Here is a 13,768-nt window from a genome sequence, read left to right on the forward strand (position 1 = left end):
CCTTAACCCTGACCCACAGGTTCATTTGGTTGTTCTGACGTCAGAATGGTGCATCACAGATGAGATGTTCAAGGACCACGGGAAAGTTGAAACTCTAACAGGTCTTTGTGTTTGTACACCTTCAGGCTGATACTTTGGCTCATTCGGGTGGTGTGTTCACGGATCATGTGAAGTTTGAACCTGCTGCTGGGTTTGTTGATCAGACGGCTCAGCTGAAATGAGGCGGCCGTATCACGGAGGTTTATCTCGTTTGTCTGCTTCCTCTGCGCTGATCAGTGAAACTCCAGGTTGAGTTTTTGAACAGTGCAGTTTCTGGAAAACACAAATTTGTTTTCAGGCTGCAGTTTTCTTGGTTTCTCACCTTTTTTCTGCCGTTAACGCTGAACCCTGAATGTTTTAAACTCTCCACACTCCAGCAGACTAGAAATCACCAGCCGCCGGTGCTTAATTACACTTTCATGACGTCCTCCAGTAAAACGAGTCCAGTCGGTGAAGGGGGGGTCAGCAGGGAACAAAATGGCCGCTGAGAAACGTCTGGCGGCGGCGGCAGCAGCGAGCAGCGCTGCTGTATGTGGAGCGGAGGCTGTTTATTTAGTATTTATTCTGCACTTCATCATCTCCTCCGTTAATCCAGCGGCTGCTGAACGCACCAGTGACCACAGCGATCGCTAACCTCTGCTGGATCACACTGATTCTATCCTCCATCTGAAACCTTGTTAAATATTCATTGACAATTATTCGGCTCCGACCAGAGCCGGCGCTGCTGCTCAGACCGACTCAGAGGCTGAAGCAGAGCTGAAGGTGGAGAATAACAGGAGAAGAAAGACTGGTGACGAATCACCTGTGTGTAAAATCATTAAAGAGCTGCAGACGAATCAGGAACACATGAAACATTAACTGTGACACAGGTGAGACTGTCCAGGTACAACATGCTCTGCTGGCCAATCAGGTTTGTTCAAACGAGGAGAGCTCTTTGTCTGACTCACCTGATGCAGGTAAAATCCTCCAGAATCATTTCATCAGAACAGCAACAGTTTAGCTGCGTCGATAGAAGTCAGACCAAATCAGCTGTTCAACGATGACGAGGAAACCTGACACCGTCCCGCCAAAACGCAGTCACATGACCCTGCTCTTAGCTCCGCCTACGACACCTGCAACTGGTGAAAAGAAACACAAATAAGGCAGAGCCTCCCCATAGCAGAATGACAGGGGGGCAGTCAGACCCCTACAGACCAGTATAGACCATTACAGACTACTACAGAACACTATAGACCACAAAAGACCACTTCAGACCATTACAGACCACTGTAGACCACTACAGACTACGACAGACCATTACAGACTACTACAGAACACTGTAGACCACAAAAGACCACTACAGACCATTACAGACCATTACAGATCACTGTAGACCACTGTAGACCACTACAGACCATGACAGACCACTATAGACTACTGTAGACCACTACAGACAACTACGGACCACTACAGACCATTACAGACCATTATAGACCACTGCAGACCACTACAGACCTCTACAGATCATTATAGACCAGTACAGACCACTATAGGCCACTATAGACCATTACAGACTACTACAGACCAATACAGACCATTACAGACCAGTACAGACCAGTACAGACCAGTACAGTCCCCTACAGACCAGTGCAGATCCCTACAGACACCTACAGACCAGTACAGACCCCTACAGACCACTACAGACCACTACAGACCAGTACAAACCCCCACAGACCTGTTATTGATGTTTCTGGGATGCTGGTTGCCGTGGCGACCAACGCTCCCTCAGCCATCGTTACAGTAGCTGCTAATTTCAGCTGAGTGATCTGATTGGTTGAACCGGGTTTTTCCATCCCGGCTAATGAGGCCGTAAAAAGGTCCGACGGCGTTCCTGCTGTGAATCAGGTGACCTGCCTCCCAGCTGATTGGAGTCTGGTCACCGTGGTAACGATAATAGTCCCTGAAAGAAGACTATGGGTGGGCGTAGGCAGATGCTAACAGCCCTAAAGCATTTCCTGTCAGAGACCAAAGATGGCCGCTGGTCGTTGTGACTTTCTTTAACAGAACAAATGGATCGTTGATGGACTGCAGCGGCAATAACCGAACATGTAAATACGTGTATTTCTCTGTACCAGGTGAGGCGTTCAACCACTAGAGGTCAGTAACAACAGCATTCTAGACAGACAAATCAGAAGATTTTTCAGACTTTAATTGCAGTTGTGATTTCTGTGAATGAAAAATAAAACATGAGCTCACGCCTGGCTGAGCTCAGACATTAAAAATGCAGCCGGCTCCTCCAGAATCAAATTACCTTGAACCGATTCAGAGCTTCTCATATCCATCACCATCACGGTGTGGTCTCCAAAACAAGCAAATTAGATGTGGCATTTATTTACGTGGCGGGTGGCAGAGGGGAATTAAGATTTTGGGGGGTAAATTACAGGTAATTAAGGTCCATTCTGTGTAATTCTCAGCTATTAGATGTAATTTGAAGGCGAGCGTCTGCGACTGAAATTAGACAGAAGAAGAGAGTCCAGCTCCTTATTTATTCTGCTGCTCTCTCCAGAATCGCCTCCTTTTTCTGCTCCTGCTCAGACGTTCGGTTTCCTTCAAGGACACCATTCCAGTTATTTTCAATATCAAATACGGAACATAAATCAAAAATAACACGGCGGCTACAATCCTCAGCCTCACCGACTGATACAGAGCCGCAGAGTGAAGGAGGAACTCTGCACATCTACATCCTCATTTTCATCCATTATTGAGTCAGAAAAGTCGGATGTTCATGAGAAAACTGCCTGAATGGCAAAATTATTCTGAGCAGATTCAATACAAATCAGCTTGATTCTACGAATGAGGGTCAGATGGAGACAGAATCAATGTGAGAAGAGAAAGTGGACTTGTAGAGATCATAGCAGGTAGACAAGGAGAGGAGGAACACTGACAAGAATGAATGTGGTCTCCTCATCCTGCAGATGTTGAACTATCTCCATGTCTCCAGACTGCTCCTCTCTGCTCTGCTCATCAGCCGTAGAAAGGTGTTCCACCATCAGATGTAGAAAGATGTTCCACCATCAGCTGAATGTATCTCCACCAACTGGCTCCTCTGGTCTCTGGTTCTGATCCATGCTGCATCTATTCATTGATCCAGTAGGTTGGATTCTCCTTCAGTCTCTCTGAGGAAACACTGGCTGCAGTTCACCTGAAACTCTCTGAATGGTTCCTGTTGGTCACAGCTGAGTCAGTGGTGGAGGATCAGAACCAAGAGGAGGGAGGTTCTGGTTCTACAGGATCAGAACCAGGAGGAGGGAGGTTCTGGTTCTACAGGATCAGAACCAGGAAGAGGGAGGTTCTGGTTCTACAGGATCAGAACCAGGAGGAGGGAGGTTCTGGTTCTACTGGACCTGGCTGAATCAGCGATGTTCACATTTTGTTTGTTTTCCTGGTTGAATTGCAGGTCACACATGATGTGTTCAGGGACAGTTGGAAAGTTGAAAATCACCAGATTCTTTGTGCTTCTACAGTTTCTGGCTGCGAGTTGGTGTCGTTGCTTCTGGTGGTCTGGTTGAAGACAACGTGTTTAAAGCTGCTGGAGTGTTCTCAGGGTGAGAGCAGAGAGAAGCTGTTATCATGTTGATTCAGGATTAGTTTGGGTTCATGAGGCTGCAGGTAGAAGCTCTGAGCTGTGGAGGATGTCTGTGGTTCACCGAAGCTCTCGTCTGGTGTCGTTCAGTCTGAACCACAGACACACTGATGTGAAGCTCAGCAGGATGAAACCAGCTCGATCCGACAGCAACACTTGAAGCTCAGTTCCCATAAAAAGGACGAATAGAAGCTCATCTTTGTTGTTAGACTTTCAACACAAAAACACACAATCATCAGCATCATCTGCCTCCGACTCCTGCTGAGTGTGTGTGTGTGTGTGTGTGTGTGTGTGTTGCAGCAGAGTTTCTTGTGAAGTTGTTTTTAAATCATATTTGATTTCATGCATAATTAGCTCGGCCATCAGCAGCCGCCGGCCGCATGCTGTGTGTTTATACGCACACACACACACACACTCATACTCACACTCACACTCACACACACACTCACACACGCACGCACACACGCACACACACACGCACACACACACTGAGGTCAGACTGAATCTGTTCATTCTGAAGGAGCTCCACAACATTTCTACCTTATAGGCAACTTAAAGCCACACTGAAGACGTCTGTGTGTGTGTGTGTGTGTGTGTGTATGTGTGTGTGTGTGTGAAGCCTTCAGGCATCGTCCAACGTGTGGCCGATCGAGGCGGTGGAGGATGCAGAGAGAGAGTGTCTTTGCTTTGCTGCAGATTCTCTCACAGTCGGATTAAAAACTTAATTATGTTTTAAAATGATATTTTAATTAAATATGGAAGAAGCTGAAATGGATTGGCACCAAAATAATTAATCAAACATCAAAAAAGCGGAGAGGCGTCTTTCTGCTTCGGCCAGCAGAAATGAAGTCGGCGGCCTGTTGGCTCGACAGTCCCACAATGCATCTGTGACTCACGTGTAATTAATGATCAGGTGACTAATTAGTGATGGCTGAGGTCTGAGTGGTCAGAGCGCTGGGTGTTGGGATGTTTACAGCTTCATCTGAGAGTTCAAAGCTTCGTTTACAGAGTTTTTGGACCGATGATCAGAACACGTTGGTCTTCTTGTGTTGATTCTGCTTCATGCCGCCGACTGCTCTAGCTGCTGCTCACCGATTGGTGGATCTACTGACTTCTAACCTACTATTGGCTGTTTGGTCTAAAGATGTCAGAGAGGCGATAAAACCGTTGAGCTGCTGCTCAGTGGCTGTACAGCTGATTCTTATTAAAAAAGAACAACAGGAAATGTTCCAAACAACTAAACTAAACACTCAATGAGGCTAAAAACAAACTACAGAAACATTTGATTTGATAAAGTTTAAGAATTTCCTGGTTGGTTCTGACCCAGTCGGAGCCGTCAGTGAAGTAATACCCAGTGACAACAACTTTACTGTCTGCTGCTGACAGAAGATGAGTTCGATAAAATCAGTTTTATAAATGCAAAAAGTAAAATGTAGTGTAGCGTTTATAGTGATGTAATTATGACGTTATTAAGGCGGTGCCGTCCTGCTTTAGTCTATATTCTGTTTCGTTCTGTTATTTTGTCTCTGGTTCTGCTGCTGTTCTACGACAGAACGTTTAAATAAATAAACGTTGATCTTTTCTTGTCTCTTATCTCTTAAATATCAAATTGGCTGTTTCTGACCCGAATAATAAAACATCCAGAACCATCAGTTTACAGGATTAGATGTTCCACGTGATCCCTGATAATGACGAATCAGGAAGCAGAATGAACTCTGACTCCACGGCCTGCAGCTCAGTGAGCAGCTCTCGGTTCTGGTTGAACAAAGAGTCACCAGATACTCAATCATGTCTCCTGGTTGCTTCTAGAAACAAGAATGAAGGTTTTCATCGTAATTCCTGTCTGGCTGCGTCCTCACAGAGTCTCAGCGTCCTGATCGTCTCCTCTGACTGCGTCTGTCGGTCGGACGGATGGACGGAGGAAAGGAGGAGAGATGATGGAGGCAATCAATATTTCCAGCATTCTAATTAAAGCCTCTCGGTGGAATAAATCCATGTAATTATCAGTAAATGAAATACAAGGTCACTCCACCTGACGGAGGGATGAAGGATGGAGGAGGAAACAACAGCATGTTTAGCTGCAGACGGTCGACTGTAATCTCACATGTTCACTCTGAGGTTTGTTCTGTGAAACTCCCCGAGCGTCTGGGCAAGTGGTTCTGGACCCGCACTGACGTCAGACGTGTTCATGATACCAGCAGAAAACTCCTCCAGCCTTTAAAGAGCTGACCCACCGACAACACGTCCTCTGGAAGGACGTCCTCACGCGGAAAACGTGTCCTCAGGTTCTAACGCGTCTCATTTTAACAAACTGAAGCGATTCCTTTGTCGTCTCACATTTCTAAAGGAGAGGATAGAACCCGACTCTGGTGAAGTTCTGTGGTCAGACTGACATGAAGTCAGCGTCACAAAGTCTCATCCCGTTTCTGACAGCGCCCCCATCAGCCATCTTCTCACTGCTTCAACATGTCTTCATTTCCTCAAACTGTCTCCGTTTCACTGAAGCTTTGGTGCCACTGTCGAAAAATGTCCTCACAAATACCCAAACTCTCTAAAAAGGTTCTTGCTTAACATACGTTCAGGTCAGAGTTCTTCAGCGTTTTAAAAAAATGTCTCTATGATCTGAAACATCTCATTTAGTGAAACGTCTTTCTGTGAAATCTCCTTCTTCTGTTTGTTTCCTTCAGACACACACACACACACACACACACACACACACACACACACATACGCACACGCACACACACTCGGAGCAGTTTTTGGTCTCTGATGAATCATCAGAAGCAGATAAACACTAAATAAAAGACTGAAGCTCTGCTGGAGGGTCCACAGCTCCTCCTCCTCCTCCTCCTCCTCCTCTAATGAATGAATGAATGAATGAATGAATGGATGGATGGATGGATGAGTGGATGGATGGATGAGATGCTTCCTGGTGTTCAGGTGTCTGCTGTCTAATCCAGGGTCAGTTCAGCTGAAACACACCTGTTGTGAGGACAACAATCTGTGATCAGAGACTTTAACTACTTCTGAGGACAGAGTCCATGCCGTCATAATGTTAGTTTGAGCAGAAAAAAACCTGGTTCTGGTTTGGCTGAAGGTTTTGGTTTAGTTAAAGGTTCTGGTTCTGGTTTGGCTGAAGGTTCTGGTTCTGGTTTAGTTAAAGGTTCTGATTCTGGTTTGACTGAAGGTTCTAGTTCTGGTTTGGTCGAAGGTTCTGGTTTTGTGAAAGGTTCTGGTTCTGGTTTGTGTGTCAGTGCAGCATCCTCTGAAGTGAAGGGAGTTTGAGTGTGTGTGTGTGTGTGTTTTAGTGAGTCTCTGTGTGTTTTTCTGTGTGTGTGTGTGTGTGTGTGTGTGTGTGTTTCAGAGGTCTCATTGATTTTTCAGCTGATCATCATTTTCTCTCTTCAGCTTCTCGGCGTTTTTTCTTAATAGTGTTTCAGGTGTGAATCAGTGGAGCAGTGAAGCATGCTGGGAGATCAGCTGATGTAGACGCCAGGCAGTGTGTGTCTGTGTGTGTCAGTGTGTGTCTGTGTGTGTCTGTGTGTGTCAGTGTGAGTCAGTGTGTGTCTGTGTGTGTCAGTGTGTGTCTTTGTGTGTCAGGACTGTGTGTTAAAGGACACAGTCTTTATTAGAATCAGAGTGTTGAGTTTTTAGCCTCTCTGTCGTCCGTTTCATGGCGTGTGTGTTTGTTGGAGCCGCTTCATCACAGAACCCTGACCCACATCTGAATGTTGGTTCAGGTTTGACGTCTCTTATTTTATATTTAAAACAAAAGATCCACACTTAAAACTCGCCAGTTTCCTGTTTTTACACGTTGGGCTGGTTTAACTGTGGAATCTGACGGCTGACGTTGTGGATTCTCGGTGAGATGAAGATGTTTGTGAGGCGGTGGATCCGATGCTGGGGGCAGCTGCTACAGCAGCTCCATTAATACAGCTAATTAACATTAGACACTATTCTAATTAACACGCAAACTCATTAGGAAATAATTAAGCAGCATAAAAAACCTGATCTTAATCAGAAACGGTGAGAGATGAAGGCTGGTTGCAGACGGAACAACCGGCCGGCTGCAGGGCATTCTGGGAGTGTAAGAGGTTCTGTGGGTCAGTGGGGTGTGAAGGTCCAGGACATCTGCAGCTTCAGAACCAAACCATCCGTTTACTTGTTTACACCTGAAGAACCTGCAGGTTGGAGAACCAGAGTGTTTCAGATCATAGATCACATCTCCAGAACACATCTGAGTGTGAAGCCAAAATGATCAAACTGGAGCTCCAAGAATCAGAGAGACTCAATAAGCTGGTACGTCCTGATCGGATCATGGAAGTCAGGATTGGGATCAATCAAAGAACTTCTGAACTGATCACTATCGACACAAGTGACTGAGCTACACAGGTGTCATAGAGGGAGGAGACCGCTGTGGCAGGACGCTGGAACTGTTATATGTGCAACATCAGTTACCATGGCGATCTAGCTGCATAGCATCAGTTACCATGGCAATCTGGCTGCATAGCATCAGTTACCATGGCGATCTAGCTGCGTAGCATCAGTTACCATGGTGATCTGGCTGTGCAGCATCAGTTACCATGACAATCCGGCTGCGTAGCATCAGTTACCATGGCAATCCGGCTGTGCAGCATAAGTTACCATGGCTATCCGGCTGCGTAGCATCAGTTACCATGGCGATCTGGCTGTGCAGCATCAGTTACCATTGTGTTTTAGCAGATTAAATAACAGCCAGCATTGTGGCACTGAACACTGATCTCAGGCTCAGTGTCCCTGCTGGTCCTTCATCGTCTCCATGTTCTGTCCTCAGGCGTCAGAACCATCAACTCGCTGCAGCGAGACTTTGTGAATGTAACTGTTTGACAGTTTAAGACTCTTTGTAAGTTTTCAGCTGGTAAAAGCACCATCATAGTACAAATGGTAAGTTCTGCCACAAAATATGCATCATAAAATTGGATGGATCCGGTCGGGACTTCATCCATGAGCCTTTTGTTTGGTACCTTTTGGTTTCTGCTTTGGCCCAGGACAAGAGAACAGAACGACACGTCTGAAGTTCTGCTTCACGTTTATGAGGCTGTTAGAAAGTAACGTCTGCTACTGAACAAGCCTGCAGGAACATGAGTCCAGACAGTCAGAACATCTTCTCAGAATCTCAGAACTAGTCATCAGCTGCTGCAGTCCACCTTTCTGCTGCTGTTCCTTTGTTTCCGAGCAGAAACTGAACCAGTAGCAGGTCAGATGACAGATGGAGGTTTGTTTGGTTGATTTTAGCTGCAGATGAAGCTAAAGGCAGAAACATCTGGTTCGCAGACACACACACACGCGCACGCACGCACACACAAACACACACACACACACACACACACACACACACACACACACACACACTGTTGCTCTGGTTTACAGATGGAGCTCCGTTGACCAGCTTTTGTGTTTCTTTGCATGTTTTCCTGAATGCAGCGTTTCCACACACAGGTTCATTTTCTGAAGATTTTTGTGCAAAACGGAGGTTTTGATCTTTATTAGATCAATTGTAGTTTACAAATTAGCAGCAAAGTGAAGCTTAGAATAAAAAATAGCACTTAATGTGCAGATTGTTGTTCACAGATGAAAGTTTGCGGATAATAAAGAGAAGAGGCTCATGCTAGACTAATGTTTGTTCACTATTGAGCTCTGAGTGTTTTAAATTGAAGCTGCTGAGCAGAGAGGAGCTGTGTGTGTGTGTGTGTGTGTGTGTGTGTGTGTGTGTGTGTGTGTGTGTGTGTGTGTGCAGCTGCTGAATGCAGCTGTCTCATATCCATTATTGATCCTGTATCATTACCTGCTGCTTCGCTCTATCAAGACAAAAACACCCGGTTATTGGAATATCTCACCTCAGACACTGACCTGCGACACACACACACACACACACACACACACACACACACACACTCACCGACATGTCACTAGAAATTAACATCATATGTGGATTTAAAAAAACAATCCTGTGAAATACAATACTTATAGTAAAACAGTACAATGAAATAAATCATAACTGATAAAAAATAAAAGTTTAGTTAAACAGACAAAGATTCAGTGACCACAGCAATTTAAACCTCCACAAAATTATCATAATTAAAGATGTTCCCCAAGTTTATGTGTAAATAGCAATTTAAATTAAAAAAAAAAAAAAAAAAAAAACAATGATGTCAGTCACTTATTTATAGACATTAAACTCCTGCCTTATCCTCTGGAAACAATGAATGGGATCAAGCAGGAGCTCACTCCGGGTTGAACCAAAGTGTGTGACGGTCAAATGGCTGCAGGACAGGCAGTGCATTATGGGAGCTCAGCTTCAGGCAACACAGCTTACGAGCTGCTCACAGGACGTCTTGCAGTAAGACGTTGGTGGCACATTAAAGACAAGGAGGCGACTGTGGGAGGCGACTAAGGAAGGGGACTACAGGAGGCAACTACGAGAGGGGACTACGGGAGGGGGCTATGGGAGGGGACTACGGGAGGTGACTACGGGGGGGTGACTACGGGAGGTGACTAAGGAAGGGGACTACAAGAGGGGGCTATGGGAGGGGGCTACGAGAGGGGACTTTGGGAGGCGACTCCGAGAAGGGACTTTGGGAGGGGACTACGGGAGGTGACTACGGGGGGTGACTACGGGAGGCGACTAAGGAAGGGGACTACGAGAGGGGGCTACGGGAGGTGACTACGGGAGGGGACTTTGGGAGGCGACTCCGAGAAGGGACTTTGGGAGGGGACTACGGGAGGCGACTATGGGGGGTGACTACGGGAGGGGACTATGGGAGGGGACTATGAGAGGGGACAACAGAAGGGGACTATGGAAGGTTGCTACGGGAGGGCACTACAGGAGGTAGCTATGGGAAGGGGGTACGGGAGGGGACTACGGAAGGCGACTATGGAAGGTGACTACGGAAGGCGACTATGGAAGGTGACTACGGAAGGGGACTATGGGAGGCGACTATGCCAAGGGAGTACGGGAGGCGACTGTGGAAGGGGACTACGGGAGGCGACACCCAGAGGTGACGATAGGAGGCGACTACAGGAGGCAACTATAGGAGGCGACCACAGGAGGGACCACAAGAAACACCTTCAGGAGGCGACACCCAGAGGTGACTACAGGAGGTAACACCTAGAGGCGACAACAGGAAACGACAACAGGAACTGACTACAGGAAACGACTACAGGAGGCGACTATAGGAGGTGACTACAGAAGACGACACCCAAAGGTGACTACAGGAGGCGACTACAGGAGGCCACTATAGTAGGTGACTACAGGAGGCAACTACAGGAAACGACTACAGGAAGTGACATCACAAGTCAACACCAGACGCCCAGCGGTAACTCAGCCTGTGCTAGTTCTGAATCTGAGACTTTACTTGGTGTTCATGGATCTACAGCAGCATTGCTCTGTGACATGATCGATGAGCTGATTGATCTACGTATTGATTTATTGTCTGATATTTGTTTTTAATGAATGAAGAGCAGATGGTGAGTTCAGATCCTGCAGGTTTCTCAGCTGCTGCTCAGCTCTCAGTCCAACATGCTGGTTGATTGGCAGTTATAGCCCCGGGAAAACCCCAGGAGACACACACACACACACACACACACACACACACACACATACATTATATATTTATATATATATATGACATGAAAACATACAAGGAACACACACAGACTCACTCTGCAGTGGGATGAGCTATTGAGTGTTTCCAGGGATTCTGGATAAATTGGCTCTGACATGTAAACAAAAAGCCCTAAAATGACTTGATTCAGCACATCGAAGGCAACGCACACACACACACACACACACACAGAGTCAGAGCTACAAACGTGTTGTGTGTCGGGGCATGTCTACATATTCATCAAATGAGGCAGATTCTTATTGATTTGTGTGTCTATTAGCGGCGTTAACGATGGGATTGAAAAAACTGAAAAAACACACATACACACACACACACACACACACAATAATGACAACCATCTGATTCTGGTTCAGTTCCTGGTGTCAGATGTGGTGATGCAGCAACTTCAGCAGAACAAACATCACCAACATGTTTATTTCTTAGTGAGGAGCAGTCAGACCATTCTGCGCTACACAATGAGCTGGATGAGAGATGAGGATGGAACTCACTCATGTCCAAAACAAGTATCAACAAATAATGAGCTAGGAGACACACAGCAGCAGCACATTGCCAGTTGTCCCGTTCAGAATGTTTGTCAGAAAAGTAATCTTTTCTTGAAGTGGAAATCTCAAGGACCACCCCGAACACGGAGTCGAAATAGATCCCAATGTAGATTTTTGGCGGAACAACATCAAAGAGAAACTGTAAATGTTCGTTAAAGGCTTCACACATGGACTTCGGAGGACGTTCTCTGTCGTCTTCTTATCCTTTCCTTCGGTTTCCACTCTACAATTACAACATGGTCATATTTCGTACGGTATTGAAAAAAATTCACAAAGTTCTGGTCTTTGCAAACACAAAATCCATTTCCCTTCATTTCTTGTGTATTTCAGGAGATGTGTTATCACTGCTTCAGCATGTGTTGGTTGTTTTCTGCTGCAGGATGTGAGGTGGAGCAAATCCTCGTACTCAGCGCTTTCAGCTTCAACTTTAACTCACAGAGACCAGAACAAACAGTTACTGGAAGTAATTTCTGTTCTAAGTAGGAAACAGAACTGAAATAGAATATCTGGAGAACTTTATGTTGTTGATGTTAGAGAGAAGAAGAAGCTGCTGGACAATCACATGGTGCTTGTTTATCCAACCAGCATCCAGACCTGCACACCAGGTTTCATGGTCACTCAGAAGAAAAGAGGTTGGAGGAGGAACTTTGTTCTACTTTGGAAACGTCCCTGGAGGAGGTTCTACTGGGTCGGATCTTGTGCTTGAACATACTCAAAGGCCCAGAACCACTAAAAGATCACACAAAAGTTCCTCAAAGTTCCTCATGTTGCTTTAAAAGGATCCTTTTCTTCATAAATGTGCCTTTATTTACTTTTCTCGAGTAACTTTTTCACCTCTTAATGAGTACATTCACTGTACTTCTGTGCTCAGTTATAAACTCAGTGAAGAAACACAGAAAGCGGCTAATGAACAACGAACCGACGGAGCAGCAGCAAACAGCCGAGAGACGTAATGAAGGAAAGCGCAGCGACGTTCAGACAAAGTGAGGTTTTTTCTCTGAGAGCTTCAGTTAGTTTGATTTGTGAGCAGCAGCAGCACACGAACACCTGAACACGCCGCTGATTGTTGCTGCCGGTTTGTTTATTAGCTCTCTGATTGAGCCGCTCTGCCTTCCACAGATTGGATGACCTTTCCAGATCCTTCCGTCGACGCCGCTAAGTAGATCGGACGGAGAACGCGACTCGACGCGACAACACTTTATTCAGATTGTTACTGAATGAGGAGAAAGCAGGCGGTCGAGTGTGTGTTGGTGTGTGTGTCGGTGTTTGTACACACTCACTCTGCCTTCATTGGTTCAATTGAAGCCTCATCTCCATATAGTTTGTATGCAATTACATGTGAGCGGCGCTGAGTGCCTCTATATGATTGTCTGGATACTGAGTGCGACTCGCTGTGATGTGTGTGTGCGATTGTGAGGATAATTTGTGGGAAAGATTCATATGTGAATATGTTTATTTTTGTGTGTGTGCAGCAATTCATGCTCAATTTGTGTGTTGGCTTTATGGGGACATTTGTGCAGCCTGATGGGAGTGTGTATGAGGGTAATTTGTGCCAGAGAGAAGCAATTCAAGCTAACGGTGTGTGTGTGTGTGCTTTTATGGCTGATGTGTGTGAAATCAGAGTGTCTATACATTTATATGCAGACACATGTACATGCAGTGTGTGTGTGTGTGTGTGTGTGTGTGTCGCTGGATGAGGATGGAGCTGGAGAGTCTTTCTAGTGGCTGTTGCTGCTCGCAGGGATTTAAAGTTCAGGCCGTCAAAACACAACGGACGAATCTCATTCATCTGCAATAAACATCTAATGATGCGCTGAGAAGATGATGATCCACTCAGAACCACAACACACACCTGACCAACACACACATACCCTCTAACCCTACATAACTCTACATCTACC

The 13,768-nt window shown here is 45.9% G+C and overlaps 1 protein-coding gene across 1 annotated transcript in view; it reads left to right on the plus strand.

Moving 5' to 3' along the window:
- The window catches only part of akap6 (A kinase (PRKA) anchor protein 6), a 159,301-nt gene that overhangs the window by 64,704 nt on the left and 80,829 nt on the right, over positions 1–13,768 (plus strand). The gene's annotated exons all lie outside the window — the stretch shown is intronic.

Source organism: Stegastes partitus, unplaced genomic scaffold (genome assembly GCF_000690725.1).
Source record: "Stegastes partitus isolate 25-593 unplaced genomic scaffold, Stegastes_partitus-1.0.2 Scaffold483, whole genome shotgun sequence".
Classification (NCBI taxonomy): domain Eukaryota; kingdom Metazoa; phylum Chordata; class Actinopteri; family Pomacentridae; genus Stegastes; species Stegastes partitus.